The sequence below is a fragment of the Tiliqua scincoides genome, chromosome 2 (assembly GCF_035046505.1).
Source record: "Tiliqua scincoides isolate rTilSci1 chromosome 2, rTilSci1.hap2, whole genome shotgun sequence".
Taxonomy (NCBI): Eukaryota; Metazoa; Chordata; class Lepidosauria; order Squamata; family Scincidae; genus Tiliqua; species Tiliqua scincoides.
The window spans coordinates 89,267,378-89,287,824 of NC_089822.1; the positions used below are offsets into that span (position 1 = coordinate 89,267,378).

The 20,447-nt window shown below is 46.0% G+C and overlaps 1 pseudogene; it reads left to right on the forward strand.

Moving 5' to 3' along the window:
• The first annotated feature begins 10,947 nt into the window (after positions 1-10,947).
• On the forward strand, positions 10,948-20,222 carry LOC136638581 (zinc finger protein 420-like; annotated as a pseudogene).
• Positions 20,223-20,447: the final 225 nt, after the last annotated feature.

The following is a 20,447-nucleotide window of genomic DNA, read 5'->3' on the forward strand; positions in this document are numbered from 1 at the left end:
TCAATCTGATTATTAATACCATCAGGGAATGTTGCGTTGATAAATATGCTCAGATTCAGTTGACTGATAGCCAAAGGAATACTTAATTTTGAAGATAGGAATGAATTCAGAAGAACTACAACCCTGGCCAAAGAAGGAAATGAAAATTTTTAGGTGGTTGTCATTTGAAGTGGTTGTTCTTTTGCTCAGCATTATTAAATAAATGATTAGCAGGACAAGGTTTCCCAAACATTTCACCAGGTGACTCACTAGCAATATTTGCTTTTATTTAAGTACCATCTTTGTCAGTCAAGTGCCCAGTCTTATCCAAGTTCCCCTGCACCAATGCAGCGGTGCCAGCTTGGCTTGTGTTGCATGCTGCAGGGGAATTTTGCATGCTGGAGGTCTCTTCACTATAAGGCAGTGGTTCTCAAACTCTCTGGGAGAGTTTGAGAGCCAGTAAGTCCTTGCAGGGGCAGGGGGAGGCGGCAGCGAGGATGGGGGGAAGGCAGTGGCACGATTCCCATGATCTTACCCAAGCCTCCTGCAGCCTCCCCGGGGTGTGGGGAGCCCAGCGTGACTTCTGGCAGGGCTCCCCGCAGAAGGGAAAGTGGATGCGGAGCTATTGTGCCCCGCCCCCGCTAAAGTGGAAGTGGAGTGCGATTGCTCCGCATCCACTTTCACTGCTGCAGGGAGCCCTGCTGCAGGTCGCGCCAGGCTCCCCGCACCCCGGGGAGGCTGCAGGGGCTTGGGTAAGTGCACCCAAGCCCTGCAACCCCCCTGAGCAGGGGGATCCTGGGGATCGCGCCGCTGCCTCCTCCCTGCCTCCAGGTTGCCCCCGCCCCTTAAGGGGCAGGAGCCAGGGCCCACAGGCTGGGGCGTCACAACGCCCCAGTTTGAAAAGCCCTGCTACAAGGGGACATCCATTCCCTTGCCCCACAGAAAAATCCAGCAGCTGCAATGGCGCAATGCGAACCTGTGCCTGCTAAATTGCTGGCACAAATCCATTGCTCCATGTTGCCGGATCAGGCTCAGGAAGGGGAACAGGATATGGCATGAATCAGTGCATTCCACACAGAGAGTGTGTCAGGAAGACAGGATTTCTCTTTCAGCTGAACATATCTAGCCCTTTTCTGTTATCAATAGTGCATAGCCGGGGAAGCCAACATGGCAGCAGGCTCTGCCCCGTTCACCCATACTTCAGACACTGAAGCAAATGCCATAGATCAGGAGGGAAGCCTGCTGCTGCAGTGCTATGTCTGATGACACACAGTCATTCTGTGACAGAAAAGAGATATTGTCATTCTGTTTCAGGGGTGCAGAAGGGGGCAGATGTTGTCCCTATCAAGGGAACTCACATTCTGAGAGCCAGTCCTGCCTTTGCCACAATACAAGGTACCCCTGACTATTTTCAGCACATTTGAGCAAACTGAAGCCTCAGCCTCTAACATACGAACAATAGATCTACTGTTACATGGATAAATAAGGAAAATAAATACATAAGACTCAGTTCTGTATTTGCCACAACAGTCTATTCAGTCCCTCCTGCCAGAAGCAGGAATCCCAAGATGTGCAAATGATACAACCAACATAATTCTCTGTTACGGAACAAATTTCCCATTATTTTTGCTCAGTTTTTCTATACATCACTGTCAACCATATCCTAAACATGAGCAACGGGATTTGAAAGGGTCACAAAATAGCTCTTATTTTTGAGACACTGAAAACTAGAAAGGCTAACTCAAGTCTTGAAGGACACACAAACGCAGGGCTGTGTTGGCACAGAGCAACTGTTTATAGTAAAAAGGAATTTGTATTGCTTCACAGAACGAGAGGAATATTATACAGCAGTCACCAACTTACGTCCAGCTTCAAATCTATTTTAAACCATTCAAAAAGAAACCCACAAATCTGCAAGAGGGAAATATTCCAAAATGAGCCCTTTCGCATGGAAAAAAAAAATGTGGAACTCATTAGCGGAAAAGCCTCTGTGAGCTGCTCATTCCTTCGGATAGACTGTGCTTCATTTCCTACATCCCAGCAGATGTGGAATATGGATACACACATTGTGGAAGAGGCAGCAGGAGAAAGGCACTTGAAAATATACTCGGCCACAGGAGCAAATGAGGTTGCCTTGTCTTGACCCAGACCATTAGTTTGTTTTGGTCCATACCAACTTCTACGGCAGCTTTCCAATGCCTCATGCAATGCCTCTTCTTCTTCTTTTAAATCTAGATTTTAAAAATACAGAGATGCCAAAGGATAAACCTGGGACCCTCTGCATGTGAGGCAATGAGGCAATAGTTCAATCAAATTGAAAAAATAAATGGTAAAACCACTTTAGTTCATGCTGGTCATTATTTCATGCCAAGGACAAGGGTTTCTATTCATGCATGTTATGCTGCAGAGAGTGCTGCAATACTGGGGCAAGGATCCCATAATGTGTGTGGCTAGTCTCACCCACTTGTTGTCTGGAGAAAGGTCTTGGTAATGGATGCAGCTGGGGAAAAGATGGCGGCAGTTTTGTTCTTTTAAATTATCAGAGTTTGCTCAAGCACTGCATCAGATAAGTGCCTGGCTCCGAGGTGGCAAAATTCTAGATGGAAAACAAAAACTAGAGAAAATGTGAAAGCTTATTTTAATTGTGGGCGTCCAAAATGAAGCTGAATGTTGATCCAAACCTCATGATGGTTGGATATCTTGGCAAAACTTGGCTTGTTTTATACCAGGATCAGAAATAGAAACATTTTCCTTAACATAGGAAGGATAGCTCAAGGGAAGCACAAGCTGAAGAGACTGGCCATAGCTCAGTGGCAGAGCACATGGTTTAGCTCCTGCCAGTTATTGTCAGCAGTACTGAATCTAGGGCCCAATACCTATGACCCTGTAGCGCCAGTGCTGGAGGCCAGCACCAGCACTAGGTGTTGTAAATGTGCTGTGTAGCATGTTTATGGCAACGGGTGAAGAGGGAGTGTCAGTGCTGGGCCACCACCAGTCTGTGCTGGGCCTTCATGCCAGTATGACAACTCCATAGTGCAGTTGGTGGTAAGTCTCACCACTGGCTCTTGGAGCTCCATTTTGGGGTGGGGGAGAAAGAAGGGAAGGCAGAACTGGGCGGGGGGGAGGGTGGAATGGGGGGAGGGACTGGCCTGGGACCAAGCCATTTGATGAAATCTTTTTTAGCTGGTTCAGTACCAAAACCCTGGACAATGTTCTTGATAACTCTCCAGTTTCTGCAGTCCCAGGAAGGCAGCAAAAACCAGAGGCTGAATTGGTGGTTGGTTGGCTCATTTGATTTGACTTGGGGGGGGGGTGTCACAAGCTGTGCCAGTCTGCAGCAGCTGCAACTCTGAAGTAGTAAATAATAAATCATCTGGCTCTTCAAGAAGCAAAAAAAAAAAAAAGGGGGGGGGAGCTAAAGCAAGGTTAAGGAATGATGGAAGTGAATCCAAAACGTTAAAAATCAACAGCTTTTAAATATTTGGGGGCTACTGACTCATGGTCCTGGATTTCATAGACTTGCCAATACTTACTGGATCATCAGTGCCTTCCAATCATGTGTCTCTTTTACAATTACCAGTTATCTGTTCCCATCTTGATGGTATTCGTTACTTCACTTTTGCTGCCAAGGGCTATTTTAGCAGCCTAATAGTTATTTCTAGTTTTCTGCAAGTTCTCACCAGTCTCAACTACCTGAACTGGGAGATATTTATCAGTGCATGAAGGGAAGGGCCAAGTGAAAACAGAGAAATCCTAATTTATGAGTTTAATATGTAGCCCACTATGCTTCTGCACGCATGGAGGGATTTACAACCCATGGAGGTTGTTCTGTTTTTTCCACAATGTTGATAGAGACTAAAAATACATAATACATCAGTTCACTGGAGCAATTCCTTTTCTTCATTCTTTACTGCCAAAGCACTTGCCCAGTCACATTAGATGCTGATCAATGGCAACAGTAAAAAGAAAGAGTTAAATATGTCAAACTCAGGGGCTCCCTTTACTATGAAAAAATTCCACCAGAATCACAATTTACCCCTTGTCTTCTGTGGGGAGTAAGATTACCAGTAGTGGCCGCACATCTCTGCTATCCCCTCCCACAACTCTATCGGGAAGTGACACTATGGCTGTAAGGAGGATAATGGGAGTTCGTGAAACAGGCATCAGGCATTTGATGGAATAACCCCTGCTAATTGGGTAAGAGGCACTTTTTCAAGTGGGTGCTCCTTTTTTTAGCAGGGGGAGAGTAACTGGCCCACCTCACCCCAGCACTGTCTGTTCTAGTGGCTGTCTGCTGGTATTCATTTGCATCTATTTAGATTGTGAGCCCTTTTGGGACAGGGAGCCATTTAGTTATTTGATTTTTCTCTGTAAACCGCTTTGTGAACTTTTAGTTGAAAAGCGGTATATAAATACTGTTAATAATAATAATATGTACCATTCTGTGGCCATGCCCAGGTTGTTGAATTCTCTCCAAAGGGAAGCGTGCATTTCTCCCTCCCTAGCAGTATTTCACCATCAAGTGAAGACTTTCCTGTTTAGGCAAGCTTTTAATAAGCACGACAACCATAGCTAATGGTGACACTTAGTTCAAATAGTATCCCAAGCATGGAGTTATTACATACAATGAGGCACAGGAGTCAGGGTCTGGTAAGCTCCCACATGGCATGCAGAATATTGTACGGTCTCAGCAAATATATTATACAAATATAAAACCGAAAAAACAGTTTTATTTTTTTCATGGATTTCAGTGTTTTCCAACGTTAGAAGTACAGAAAGTGGTGTTATGTGTTTTAATTCAAATTTACATTATAAATATAAATTTTAATCACTTTAACAGTGTATTAGGTAGGTGATATAGGTGGTGTAGTGTCAGCAGATGCAGCCATAGTCATTATCATGCACCCCCATTAAATAATAAATACATAAAAATAAATTTTTTATTATTTTTGCAGATTTTGGTTTGTTTTTTTTTAAATACAAAAATGTGAAGTGAAGAAGACGTGTTGTGTTTTTATTTCATTGTCTTTCTCACTTCCCACCTATTAGGAAACAGCATCTGCCGCTGTTTATTCCTTCTTATCCAGGTTTAGTACTTGTTCAATGACTCGCCATCTATGTACACATATGCAATTCATCTATCAGGAAGACAACTGGCTCTGACTAAATGTTGCTAGTATGAAAACTCATAGAATTGAAATTAGCTTGGGAGGCATGGGGAAAGCAGGCTCTTTGTCAGAAACACATGATTTCAGATTTTATTTTTATAAAATGAGAAGTGCAGAAAGCAGTGTTATGTGTTTTTTTTATTCCATTTTTGGCAATTTCTCCCACTTCAACTATGGGTGTATGAGCTATCCACTTCTTTTGGCAGCAGATGGGGTGAGCATACATGATGTACACATGTAGGGGTGTATAATCAGACATGTGGGGTTAGTTGCACAACTAATGCTAGCTGCATAAGATTTGCCCCACCATGTGTGGACTATGGAACCTGGGGGTAAGGAGCAGAGGGCAACTGGAAGCCCAATCCCGAGGGGTTGGGACTGGTGTAGCTCGGTTCCGCCGGATCTGAAGCCCTGTGTCGAGCCTCTAGGCTCAACATGGAACTCTGTTACTCTGCGCCCGCTCAATAGTGGGTGCAGATTCGAGTAGCCCCATTGTGGGGCTACTTTCCTGACACAGGGGAAGGGGACAAAAATGCTTCCCAATTTCCCACAACTCGTGCAAGTTGGAACAGGTTGCTCAAAACGGAGTCAGGCTGAGGCCTCGCTTACTCCAACTAAAGCCTGATATTTACCTGTTTTTCACAGGGTGGCATGAATTGCCTAAAAGTGGAGGAATCCATGGTGGGGCTTGTGGAGTTCGTTAAGCGCCAAATCCTATCCAATTTTCCCAGTGCGGATGCAGCAGTACCAATGGAGCATGAACTGCATCCTGTGGTGGGGAGGCAGTAACAGAGACCTCTTTAAGTTAAGGGAACATTTGTTCCCTTACCTTGGAGCTTCATTGCAGCTGCACCAGTGCTGGAAAATTGGATAGGATTGGGCCCTAAGTCTCTCCTACGTTACTGTCATATAATGGTCATGGTTAACAAATAGCTCTGTGTGAATACCATGATTTTACTCAAAAACTTGAGCAGTTCCTTAAGCCATTATTACTTAAGCAGAATAATTAAAACAAATACCATAGGTCACTTTTCAAATCATTTCAGGCTACGTGAAGGTGTCCGTGAGGGAAAGCCAACAGTATGCATTGAGATGGCCTTAAAATCCTGCCATAAGTGCTGCTATTGTAATTAATGGAGGCAATGTTTAATTCTCAGTTGTCTACTAGGCAACTGTGACCTTTATTTTTATTGGCTGGGCGCAGCTTTCAGTTAGGAAGCAGCCAACTTTCTGTGATACATCGATCACATGTTTGCACTGAGGTGGCTGTTTTCTTTCTTCATGGAGCAAGATGTGAACTTGTTAGAGCTCTGGGAAAAGAGAGTCTTCCCAAATTAATCATATCTGTGGACAAAAATTATCCATGTAATTAAAAAAAATTTTTCCCCTCATATGTGAAGGGATACTTTGTGAGCGTAATGCAGCAGCCCTGAAGCAACTCAAAGAAACAAATCAATATTGGGCATATTTCCTCTCATAAATTTATCCACCACATACATTCTTCAAGCTAGCAAAGGGCACAAACCCGCCAAAGTGGATTTTCTTCACTGACTTCAGTGAGCGAATGAAACGCATTCTTCACTTTCACCCATTGAAATCAATAGGCATTAAGCAGATTTGGCTGGATAGTCCTCAGAGGACTCTGTTTTGTCCTCAGGATTGTTGTTGGAGACCAAGGGATCCCAATTCCTTTGATGGTGGGGAAAAAAGATTGAACGCCAATGTTAAATTGATTTATTTATACCCCTCTTTTTGCATTTGTGGAATTTGATTGTTTATGTGTTCCTGAACCAGTGTTCCTCGCTGGAATAGAGCTGGAGTACAGGTGTGGCTAAAGGAGGTGCTGTCAAGAATGGCTAGCTTACCAACCTTAGGACTGGCCCATTCATGAGGCCAACTGAGGAAGGTACCTCAGGTTGACAGAAGGCACCCACTCATCTCCATGGCTTTTTCTTTCCCCGCCATAAGAACATAAGAACAGCCCCACTGGATCAGGCCATAAGCCCATCTAGTCCAGCTTCCTGTATCTCACAGAGGCCTACCAAATGCCCCAGGGAACACACCAGATAACAAGAGACCTCATCCTGGTGCCCTCCCTTGCATCTGGCATTCTGACATAGCCAATTTCTAAAATCAGGAGGTTGCACATACGCATCATGGCTTGTAACCTGTAATGGATTTTTCCTCCAGAACCTTGTCCAATCCCCTTTTAAAGGCGTCCAGGCCAGACGCCATCACCACATCCTGTGGCAAGGAGTTCCACAGACCAACCACACGCTGAGTAAAGAAATATTTTCTTTTGTCTGTTCTAACTCTCCCAACTCTCAATTTTAGTGGATGTCCCCTGGTTCTGGTGTTATGTGAGAGTGTAAAGAGCATCTCTCTATCCACTCTGTCCTTCCTGTGCATAATTTTGTATGTCTCAATCATGTCCCCCCTCAGGCGCCTCTTTTCTAGGCTGAAGAGGTCCAAACGCCATAGCCTTTCCTCAAAAGGAAGGTGCCCCAGCCCCGTAATCATCTTAGTCACTCTCTTTTGCACCTTTTCCATTTCCACTATGTCTTTTTTGAGATGCGGTGACCAGAACTGGACACAATACTCCAGGTGTGGCCTTACTATCGATTTGTACAACTCCCTGGATTGGAATAGTGGGAGGAATGGGTAAGGGAGTGTGAAGGATCTCTCATGGTGGGCTAGATCATGTCTGGCACTTTGTCTGCTCCACCCCCTCTTCCTCTTCAAATCCAAGGAATAGAGAAGCAGAGGCCAGCCCATCAGCACTCGGTGGAGATTAGCAGTTGTCATGCCACCTCAGATGCCAGGAGGTCTTGGGCCAGCCTTGCCTTATCCTCTCCTGCTATCAAATGGCTTCCTTTGCAGTGAGCGACCATTTTGTGGAATGCAGCCATCTCCCTGTTAGTTACTGCCAGGAACATGAACTTCCCCATCCCCAAGCAGGGCAGGCTTTTACAAGGTCTGTGGGGTAAGAGACCTGCTGGAGACGAGTGGAAGGCTAGCAGCCTTCTCTGGTGTTACTGTTAAAAAAGGCCAAAATGATCCTCCCCCCCCCCCCATACACATATGCCTCCTGGCTCTGGACCAGAGAGCAGGCAGGGAGGCAGCAAGCAGTTGAGTCAGGGCTAAATGACTTTGTTGCCAGCTGTTATGGAGCAGGGCTATGCTGGGGCACCCACTCCCAGGAAGAAAGTCCAGTCAGACACCCAGAGGGGTAAGCGGAAGCAACAATAATGATTGCTGCTCTCCCAACACTCAAATGGCCAGTGTATGGGATGGGGGGAGACATGTTCCTAGTGCCCCCTTTTCCCAGTCCTAGAAACCACTAACAAGATTTCTTCGGGGAAAGGCAGGGCTGGGTAGGACCAGGATGAATCAATAGCTTTCTGGAGCAGGAACTCTCCAGTCCCTCATGAGAAATCCATTCTAAACAGAGACTCTTTAGGAAAAAAATGTTCCGCCTGGTAGAAAAATCTGAGATCCCCTTGCCAGTGTGAAAAAAGAGGCAAAAGAGAAGGACAGTTTGTGTAGGAGAGGCAAAGGAAAGGAGTGGCAGATATAGATGGTTAATGGCATGTAACGTATCTGTTGGGCCTGGGGACTCCATTTCCCAAGAGGACCTGCAGTGCCCTGGGACTCTCACCCTGAGAGGGGGGAGGCCTTGCCAGAGGCTGGGAGAAGGAGGGAGTGGGAGGCCTGAGCCCAGGAAGAGAGGGGAGGCCTGGAGCAGGTGTGTGGAGGAGGCCAGTCAAGGAGGCAGTGGCAGGCTCTGGGTGCAGAGGGAGGAAGGAGAGACGGAGCTGGGCTCAGAGGTTGCACTGGGGAAGCCCAGGAAGGAAGGGCTGCTGGACTCTCCTTCTCCCTGTGGAGGGAGTCTGGTGGGACTGGCAGCCACAGGCCTGGTTGAGGGCCTCATGCAGTCCCCTTGGGGGATCCCGTTCCTGTGCCCCACCCCAGTGATTCCTAGCCTCCCTCTCCCCTGGCTGTGCCTGTCCTCTTAAACTATCTGTTCTTACAAGGCAGACATCAGGGTGATTTTTGGAACCCCTCCAGTGTCAGTGCAGAGAGGCAAAGCTGCTCTCCCAATCCTCCTCCCAGCCAAGACTACCTCTGCATTTGAAGATAGTTAGGTTCTTATGTTCTTATGTCCTCCCTGAATCTGCCCAATCTCCTCTGCAACTATCACCTCAAATAGTGGAAAGGAATTCAAGCATGCCCATGAAGCAGGTGTACCAGATTTTAAAACTCATACAGGTCTCCTTTCTCTTCCTGACAGTAAAGAATTGAAGCAAAGCAAACCCTGTGGAGGAACAGAAATGGCTGCTGTTCATCCAGGCTGGGTAAGGGAGATTTGCAGGGAACAGCTTGGACCTCTCCTCCTGTAACATTTCCAGCTGCAGCCTTTTCATCTCAGTCTGGACTGTCTGTACCACACCTGTTTCCCTCCTACTAACTCACCTTTCTCCTTTCCCTGCACCCCAAAAGCTTCCTTTTCCAGGGTTCCTCTGGAAAGCCCAGCTAATCTACTTACATCTCCTCCTGCATTTCCCTTGTTTCTGTGCTTCTCCTTCTGCAGAGTTCCTCTCTCATCCCCTCTCCTTTTCACCTTCTTCAAGCTGATTTCCTTAGGACTCCATTGTGTGTGCATGTTGGTGGTCGGAGTCCACCAGTATAGTTTCAGAGTGAGTGTGTCAGAATACTGAGTTCAAGTTTAAACCCTGTTTTAGTTCTTCAACACTTTCAGTAAAATTTGGTCACCATAATTATTGCCAAAAGTACCTTCAACACAGGATCCCTGCACACCATTGCTTTCCCCCTTATGTGCACATTACACATGTTTTTAAAAAGTACTGCCAGTAATATAGTGTGCGGGCTCAAGTGGGTGAACAAGCCTCTGCCACAGCCAGAGCAGCAGAAAGTGACATAATGCAATGGTTCTCACACATTTAGCACCGGGACCCACTTTTTAGAATGAGAATCTATCAAGACCTACCAGAAGTGATGTTATGACCGGAAGTGACATCATCAAGCAGGAAATTTTTGGCAATCTTAGGCTGCAATTCTACCCACACTTATCCAGGAGTAAGTCCCATTTACTATCATTGTTAAAAGCATATACATAGCAGCCTGTTAAAAGTACAGATCTGTAACATTTCCCCAGGTGCAGTCACATCCCATGGTAGCATCAAGTCTAATATATTAAAAATAAAATATTGAAATGAATGGGGACCCACCTGAAATTGACTCGCGACCCACCTAGTGGGTCCCAACCCACAGTTTGAGAAACACTGACATAATGTTTATGAAAGTGGAAACAGAGACAGGGATTATAATGTGTGAAAGCAGCTACACAATGCCCAAGGTTTTCAGTCCTGGGTATGCTTTCCATTGGAAGCAGTGGGGCTTACTTCTGGGCTTGCGTGCATTGGGTTGTGGTATGAGTTTGGAAACTGGAATGGAAGGATCCTCTGAGCTTCCTTTCAGGAAACTTGGGAATCTTCACTGGAGCTAGAATCTTCTTTGGAGCCTCCAAAAGGTGGACATGAAAAGTTGAGAGGGAATGTGTGAGAATGTATTTTCAAATTTAGAAATGTTTTGTCCTTTCATGGAAACTGGAATGAACTTCTTCCTTTGGATTGCAGACATGGCCTAGACTAAGTTGTTAATAAGACATTTCTCCTTTTTCTTTCAGAGCCCAATTTCATTTGCAGAGACAGCACTGTATTTTAGCCGTGATGAATGGGCTCTGCTGAGTCCATTCCAAAGGTGCCTGTATGAGTCCACAATGATGGACAATTATGAAAACACGATCTTTGTAGGTAAGGAGGATCCTTCAATTGACAGATGCCCCACATAGGAACTCTGCTCCAGTGGATATTGCTCTGGGAATCTGGTGGCCAGGCTACATGACCTGGGCATGGCTACTGCAGTCTGATGGCTCCACATCCTTCTCTTCTGAGGAGGGTAGCCTCAACCTGGGGACATGGTGTCATAAATTAGCTGGAGCTCCCTTGTCTGCCCCTTGGAGGAGGTGGACATATTTTGGAGGATACTTCTTCTTGTGTTTTGGCTCTCCTTCTGTGTGCAGGACATGCCTGAGAGAGAAACAGCATAACTATTGCTGCATAAATAATGAAGTGGCATTGAGAGCTCAGATGGAGAACAGTGGGGGACAGATGTCTATGGGTAATCTGTAACTTCCTCATGTGGAATTTAGAGTAATGTAAAAGTTTTTTGCTTGAAGGAGAGGTTGGAGTACAAAGCAGAGAAGGAGAAAATATCTTCACTGCAAACTTAACATCAGCATACTGCTGTGATGGCTCTCCTTATAGGATCCTGGTAATTGTAGTTTGTGGAAGGCTCTGAGAAGTATCTGCTAGAGATGACTGAATCTTCAGGTTGAATTTATCTGATGAAACCGGGCCAGTGCCATGACATTGAAACTGGACTGATGGCCATACTTTTATTTGTCGGAGTAGTCGCGCCCCCGGCACCTACTCTATCAATCTGGTCAGAACTTTAAAACACACACACACACACACACATTTCATGCGTGACCGCACCATGCTTACACAGCATATTTGACCCAGTGAACAAAAGCCACATTCTGGAAGCTTCCTAACTTAGAATAGAGATACAAAAGAACATTTGAAAACCATAGGTGATTTCACCAATTTCATGGCCAAATTCAGTCAAGAATTGCAATTAATAAAGCAGCTGGCCTCCAGGATTAGTTACTGCACCCTTGGTAAGATGCAAAACAATACCATTTAGGGCTGTGGATGATCCATCAGGGGCCATCAAGCTAAAAAGCAGGTTCCTTGATGAGCTCAGTCCAGAAATGATCCTATAGTGTTGTAAACCCTAGGGAATTCCAGATCACTTGAATCAAACTTTGGCTCCTTGCCATGTTGCATGGTCAATGTCAGCAGGAAAGCTTAGCTGTCTCAGTACTTTCAAAGACAAAGGAGTTGGATGTCCCTGTGAAAGCTAGCTCAATGCTTTGAGAATTGGCACTCATGGTCCTTTGAAGATGTACATCCTTCTACCAAAAACATCCAGGTGCAAATTACAGTGAGTTTTGCATTACCTCTACATTGGGCATCCAGATTACTCCAGGTCAGAATGAACTCCTTACCCAGTATTCAGTAGGAGCTAGAAACAATTGGTGTACCACTTTCAATTAAGTTACAATTCCCTTCCTCATGCATGAATTGTGGAACAATTTTGAATTAGGGTAGGTACGAATACAAATTATTGTATTCAAATTATTTTCCTAATAATACAAATTATTACTATTATTGTAATTATGTAATTATTACATATTATTGTATTATTACATATTGTATATTGTATTATTATTGTATTATTACAATGTTACATATTGTACATATTATTATTGTATTATTGTAATTATTATTATGTAATACTCGTAATACAAATTATTTTCCTTTTGATACCCCAATCCTGAGCTGCCTGGAGTGCAGGGCTGCTGCGGTGCAAAAAATGGCTGCTGTGGTATCTAGTGTGCCCCTGGCAGCTGCCACCAGCTCCTTTACATTCATCCAGATTTCCAGGCCTTGCACAAAGCAAGGCTGGCCTTTCCTTTACTGCTGCTACTGCATCACAGATGTGAAACAACAAGCAGTGGAGGGAGCCCTCATCCCACAGCTCATGCAAGAGGTCAAACAGTTGCCCTCACACTGAGAGCAGTTGTGTCGGGCCAGTGTGGGCTCCAACAACTCTCCAGAGGGCCAGAGGCTCATTGGAGATTGGGGGCTCCCTAAGGGCCGCATTGAGAGGCCTCGAGGGCTGCAAGTGGCCCCAGGGCCGGGGTTTGGGCACCCCTGATCTAGAGATCAGAGGTGTCCAAATTGCAGGACCACTGAGTTTCAAAAAAGCCTCTCCTGTCGTGTGCAGTGTTTACCATCCACACTGCTGCCTCTTATCTTCCTAGCCAGTCTTCTCAGAAAGTCACTCCAGGCAGCCCCTCCTGCCCTGAAATCAGGGCACAGAGCCTGCTGGGGGGCATAGGCAATAGAAACAGTTGCCTCGCACAACTTTCTGAGAAAATTGGCTAGGAAGATAAGAGGCAGCAGGGTGAGCCTAGATGATATATTGAATAATTGTGTTGGCTCATATAAGTGGCAATTGCTTGTAGTTATAAAGAGCTCTCTCTATATATGTGCACACACACACCGCTGATACTTGCCTATAAGTTGATCTCACGGATACATCAAGGACAGGTTTTGAGCCTAAAATCATGGAATTTTCTATGACCCTTGAATAAATTGGGGGAGTGGGGTTTAAACTTTGTCTGATTTTACCTGAGACCAGATCCTGAAAAATAACCTACCATAAATTGTTACCTAAGACCTGTACAGTCTCTAAGTTTTTAAAAATATAGTAAAAGATCATAGGATACATTTTTATTCATTAACTTTTAAAATTCTGGTCTTCACATTCTTTTTGTAAAACATTGTCAGGGTAAGTGCACTGTAAACAACATACCAGTAGGCCCATTGGGGGAGGCCAGCGTGACACGGGGAGGGGGTGGGGAGGCCGGCGTGATGCGGGGAGGGGGGTGTGCCAGTGGTGTGCCTGGGGGCGGGCGGAAGGAGGATCCGCGGAGCTCCACTCCGCAGGATCCTAGGCACTTGTGGAAGCTGTGTGCCTTACACGAGAACCTTTACTTTAGCAGCGCCCTTTCCCGAGGTGCCTCTTGCGGTATCGCGGGAGGCGCTGGATTCAGTGGCAGCCCTCATGGTGCCGCGGGTAGCTCAGGATTGGGCTGCCTGTTAGGATTGGGCTGTACAGCAACAAAGTTTTATTTTATTGCTTTTAGTTTGTATATTAGTTTGAATAAATTAGTTCTTTGGAACTGGATAGCCTCCAAGTGATGTCCTATCTCCTTTTATTTTTATGGTGGCAGTTTGTGGGTGTGTGCATCACAACCAAAGACTGCAAGATCCCTAGACATGCATGTTTTGGGTGTATACAAACGTGCAATGCACATGTCTCCAAACCATGTGTGAACAGATTGGTGGAGAATGCACTTGCAGTCATTAGTGGATTCTCATGGTTCAGCGTTGCATAAGCTGGTGACCAAAGAACTGGTACCAATCAGGTATTCCTGTTCTTTTTTCTCCTCACAGTGCATGTATCTTTAAAGCATGTGTGTTAGCAGTATTCTATGCAAGAAAAAGATATATAATGCTGAGTTATCTGACCCTTGTGTCCTCTGTTCTTTTCTCCTTTGTTCATTTGACTGCCTTGCTGCTGCTGTGATGTTTCCCACTGGTTTGACCCACTGGTGCCCCGTCAGGCACCCTCATTCCAGTCGCTGCTGAAGAGCCAGAGTGCCAAGCCAGCGCCCAGGACTTGTAACCACTCCCTGCCCTTTTCCTTTCTAGCCTTCTTCCCCGTTTCTCTTTCAGAGCACAACCAAAGGTCAGCAGTATGAGCAGTTATGCTTCATGAAGAGCCTCACGGTGTTCCCTTCCCCCAGGAAAGCAGCTCTATCTCTCTTGTTCCGCTCCTCTCCTTGAATCACTGAAGCCTCTTCAGTGGGGTGCTGGTCTTCGCAGTCCAACCTTGCAACTCCTGCAAAAGCAGAAACAGGCTGGGAACCTTGATTTTTGGGTGCAGCCTCAGCATTGACCCACAAAACCCACTTTAGCTTTTCTTCTCTTGTGCACACCCAAAATGACAGCATACTTAATACAGTAGAACAACCTTATCCGCGGGTCCAGCATCCATGTATTTCACGATCCACAGATGCTGTGGATGCGGGGTCTTCTTTGAAAAATATTTTAAAAATTAAACATGAATAAGAAAATAGCTTTCTGTATTGTTGCACTGCAAAATTGTGCCATTCACAGGGCTTTAGAGCAGTCTTCTGAGCTCTTGTAAGCCTCTTCCAGGTAGTGTGCTGCATTCTGGGGCAAGCTAAGACCTGAAAGTGGCTCATTTTTACTTTAAAATTTTTTTTCAAAGGGACAAGTATCCACAGATATTGGTGTCCATGCGGAACCGTAATCCTATAGATACTGAGAGATTACTTTACCTCTATCTCTTCTTCCTTTTTGTGTTATTTTCATTCTATGTTAAAAACGGTTTTGGGGAGGAGACCCATGTTTAGCCCCAGGCCTCCTTCTGGGCAGATTACCTTAACCAGAACAGCAGTTGCTCAATCAGGGCTGCTAAGATATATATAAGGCTTCCTTTGAGCAACCAAAGTGCTGGTTTGGAGGGTTTGTCCACTGGGAGAGACTCACAAGAAGGTGCACAGTCTGTCGAGAGGCTTATTTCTTGCTTGCAAAGCTTGGTTCAGGCTAGCCAGAACCGTAATCCAGTCACAGTCTTTTGCTGCAGCCAGAAACTCAGGAACATTTTGCATTTCTTTCCTTTCTCTCTCACATCTCTTTTCCTTTTACTCTTCCCACTACTCCAGTTCCTTAGCTCCAGTTCCCCCAGGTAAGCCTCTGAATGTTTCTACATCCTTCTCTCTCTTCTTTTCAGCCACCTTGCTTGCACCAATATGTTCCTTTTGTCTCCTTTTTAAGGGTTTCCTCATCTCTCTCTTCATTGTAGAAACCACCTGGCCTAGCTATACGAATGGCTAAGAAACATTAAGAACATAAGAACAGCCCCACTGGATCAGGCCATAGGCCCATCTAGTCCAGCTTCCTGTATCTCACAGCGGCCCACCAAATGCCCCAGGGAGCACACCAGATAACAAGAGACCTCATCCTGGTGCCCTCCCTTGCATCTGGCATTCTGACATAACCCATTTCTAAAATCAGGAGGTTGCGCATACACATCATGGCTTGTACCCCATAATGGATTTTTCCTCCAGAAATTTGTCCAATCCCCTTTTAAAGGCGTCCAGGCTAGACGCCATCACCACATCCTGTGGCAAGGAGTTCCACACACCAACCACACGCTGAGAAAAGAAATATTTTCTTTTGTCTGTTCTAACTCTCCCAACCCTCAATTTTAGTGGATGTCCCCTGGTTCTGGTGTTATGTGAGAGTGTAAAGAGCATCTCCCTATCCACTCTGTCCATCCCCTGCATAATTTTGTATGTCTCAATCATGTCCCCCCTCAGGCGTCTCTTTTCTAGGCTGAAGAGGCCCAAACGCCGTAGCCTTTCCTCATAAGGAAGGTGCCCCAGCCCAGTAATCATCTTAGTCGCTCTCTTTTGCACCTTTTCCATTTCCACTATGTCTTTTTTGAGATGCGGTGACCAGAACTGGACACAATACTCCAGGTGTGGCCTTTAGCCGTTTTGTTCTCAATACCCTTCCTAATGATCCCAAGCATAGAATTGGCCTTCTTCACTGCCGCCGCACATTGTGTCGACACTTTCATCGACCTGTCCACCACTACCCCCAGATCTCTCTCCCGATCTGTCACAGACAGCTCAGAACCCATCAGCCTATATCTAAAGTTTTGATTTTTTGCCCCAATGTGCATGACTTTACACTTACTGACATTGAAGCGCATCTGCCATTTTGCTGCCCATTCTGCCAGTCTGGAGAGATCCTTCTGGAGCTCCTCACAATCACTTCTGGTCTTCACCACTCGGAAAAGTTTGGTGTCGTCCGCAAACTTTGCAACCTCACTGCTCACACCTGTCTCCAGGTCATTTATGAAGAGGTTGAAAAGCACCGGACCCAGGACAGATCCTTGGGGCACACCGCTTTTCACCTCTCTCCATTGTGAAAATTGCCCATTGACACCCACTCTCTGCTTCCTGGCCTCCAACCAGTTCTCAATCCATGAGAGGACCTGTCCTCTAATTCCCTGACTGTGGAGTTTTTTCAGTAGCCTTTGGTGAGGGACCATGTCAAACGCCTTCTGAAAGTCCAGATATATAATGTCCACGGGTTCTCCCACATCCACATGCCTATTGACCTTTTCAAAGAATTCTATAAGGTTTGTGAGGCAAGACTTACCCTTACAGAAGCCATGCTGATTCTCTCTCAGCAAGGCCTGTTCGTCTATGTGTTTTGAGATCCTATCTTTGATGAGGCATTCCACCATCTTACCCGGCATTCCATCATCTTACCATTGAATTGCTTTTTTATTTTGATTCGCCTTCTCTGTTTTTGTAACATTATCATCACAGTAAAAGTTTGTTTGCTGCACCTTAATGCTCACTTCCCTCCCTTCTCTCTTCCTTCTGAATTTTTGAGCTGTGCCTCTGACCCCTGTACAGGGTCCCTGGAATTTCCCCTGTGCACGCATGTTTATCAGTGTCGAAACAGCACACCTAGTAACTGAACGGGTGCCTAGAGGAGACAGTAATGGGCGAGCTCTGGATCTAACAAATGGAAACTTAATTGAGACAGTGCACAGGTTGTGTTGCTCTGAAGAAGAGCATCTGGGAAGAGAAGTTCATCCTTTTGTAGATGGGGTTGCCCTCCCTCTGAAGGAACCAGTGTGCTTTTGGGCCCAGTGTGCTCCTGGAAGCCAGGAGTCATTCAAATTGTGCATTCACTTTAGAATGGTTCATCAGCTATACCCTTTCTAGAGAACATTTGACTCAGTAGAAGACTGTCTCCTATCATCCTTATATCTGAAATTTCATTCTCAACTAGAGGTTTTCTTTTCTTTTCCTTCTCTTTGATCTTTTACTATTTCTTAATCCTCCTCTCTCATTGTGGTCTTTATTTCTCTGAAATTCCTTTGCCAATAAAGAAAGTATCTGTGAGGGCTAATATTAATGAAGCCACTTGCAGTTAAAGGTTGCTATGGCTTTTCTGCTCCCTAGTTCTGATCAGAGAAAAAAGGCTTATGGCTTCCTGTCAATGGGCCCTGGGCTGGAGCTCGGGCTAGACTAGCCTTACTGGGCTAATTGTCAGGGAGTATTTGGCCAGTGGGCTGGTTGGGAGCACCGCTGTTGGCTTGGTTGTTGCAGGCTGAGGAGTGCTTGAAAAATGAGGTGGGGCTGTGAATCCCGCATCCGGCCGAATAAGCTATCCCCAATTTTTGAGAGGATGGGGCAGCCTACATCACATCAGTGAGACTGAAAGGAGTGGGGCTGGCCTCTGCAATTGCCAGCTTCAAATATGTGGCCTTGGCTGCCTTGGGTGGTCACTCCTCAGGCAGTGGCTACCACAGGAAAGGTGGAGCCGCTAAGGAGTCATCCCTGGTCCGGCCCTCACCCAGAGGAGGTCCCAAGGGAGCTCCAGGGCATCAGAGGGGAGACTATCCCAGTCTCTAGACAGGCCCTCCAAAGCGCCCCTGCCCACCTTGTAGCAATGGGGCCGAGTCTAGTGGCAGCAGCTCTGTGGCTCCAAACCACAGCCTGTGAGCGTTAACTCTGACCCGGGGGGGGGGGAACCTGGTTTCAAGTGGACCCTCTGTAGTACCCCTCAATCCTGAGCGAATACCAGGAGCTGATCAGCGCATACTGGGGGGCCCTTGTACATGGGGAAAGAAAACGTAGCAATTCCTGCTAAGAAGTAAGGTGGTGTAACAGAGATGTGGAAATCTGGATGAATGTAAAACTACTGACAAATTAAAAGAGCTTCAAGTGTCCTTGGCCTGGTCTTCATCATTATCAGGGTGATGAAGTGACTTTGGGAGGGAGTGGCCACGCTTCACAGATCCCCCTTAGACACCCCACTCCCCCCTGACGTAGGGGCTCAGGGGGTCATGGACATCACACTTTTTCAACTACCTGCAGTTTCATCTCTTATTGCATTTTTTAAAAAATTTCAACAGCATCCATTTGGGACCAGACTGGAAGAAAGAGGGAGCAGACTCAGTCTTCACAGCAAAGAGCCCACGTAGGGGAGAGGCCCTACAAGTGCCAAGAGTGCAGAAAGACCTTCAGTCAGAGTGGGAAGATTCACCAGAGAACCCACACAGGAGAGAAACCCTATAAGTGCCAGGATTGTGGAATGACCTTCAGAAGGAGTAGTGTACTTAAGATCCACCAGAGAACCCACACAGGGGAGAAACCCTATAAATGCCAGGAGTGTGGAAAGGCCTTCACTCAGCATGGTCATCTTATAATCCACCAGAGAACTCACACAGGGGAGAAAACCTGTAAGTGCCAGGAATGTGGGATGACCTTCAAGCAGCATGGTCATCTTGTAATCCACCAGAGAACCCACACAGGGGAGAAACCCTATAAATGCCAGGAGTGTGGAAAGGCCTTCACGCAGCATGGTCATCTTGTAATCCACCAGAGAACCCACACAGGGGAGAAAATTTGTAAGTGCCAGGAGTGTGGAAAGGCCTTCAGTCAGAGTAGTATACTTAAGATCCACCAGAGAACCCACACAGGGGAGAAACCCTATAAGTGCCAGGAGTGTGGAAAGGCCTTCACGCAGCATGGTCATCTTGTAATCCACCAGAGAACCCACACAGGGGAGAAAATTTGTAAGTGCCAGGAGTGTGGAATGACCTTCGGTTGGAGTAGTGTACTTAAGAACCACCAGAGAACCCACACAGGGGAGAAACCCTATAAGTGCCAGGAGTGTGGAAAGGCCTTCACTCAGCATGGTCATCTTGTAATCCACCAGAGAACCCACACAGGGGAGAAACCCTATAAGTGCCAAGAGTGTGAAATGACCTTCGGTTGGAGTAGTGTACTTAAGAACCACCAGAGAACCCACACAGGGGAGAAACCCTATAAGTGCCAAGAGTGTGAAATGACCTTCGGTTGGAGTAGTGTACTTAAGAACCACCAGAGAACCCACACAGGGGAGAAACCCTATAAGTGCCAGGCGTGTGGAATGACCTTCAGTCGGAGTAGTATACTTAAGAACCACCAGAGAACCCACACAGGGGAGAAACCCTATAAATGCCAAGAGTGTGAAATGACCTTCGGTTGGAGTAGTGTACTTAAGAACCACCAGAGAACCCACACAGCAGAGAAACCCTATAAGTGCCAGGCGTGTGGAATGACCTTCAGTCGGAATAGTGTACTTAATATTCACCAGAGAACCCACACAGGGGAGAAACCCTAAGTGCCAGGAATGTGGAATGGCCTTCAGTCGGAATAGTGTACTTAAGCTCCACCAGGGAACGCACACAGGGTAGAACCCTATAAGTGCCAGGAGTGTGGAATGACCTTCAATCACCATTGGGATTGTAAATGTCAACAGAAAACCCACAAAGGAGAGAAATAAGTGCCAGGAGTGTGGAAAGGAGTGTGGTAGTCTTATGAACCACCAAGCAGCACACTCATCAGAGAAACTTTATACTTTAAATTTTATACAGTTTAGGAGTTTTGAAAGTGTGTTTGCGCTCAGTGAGGCAACAAAA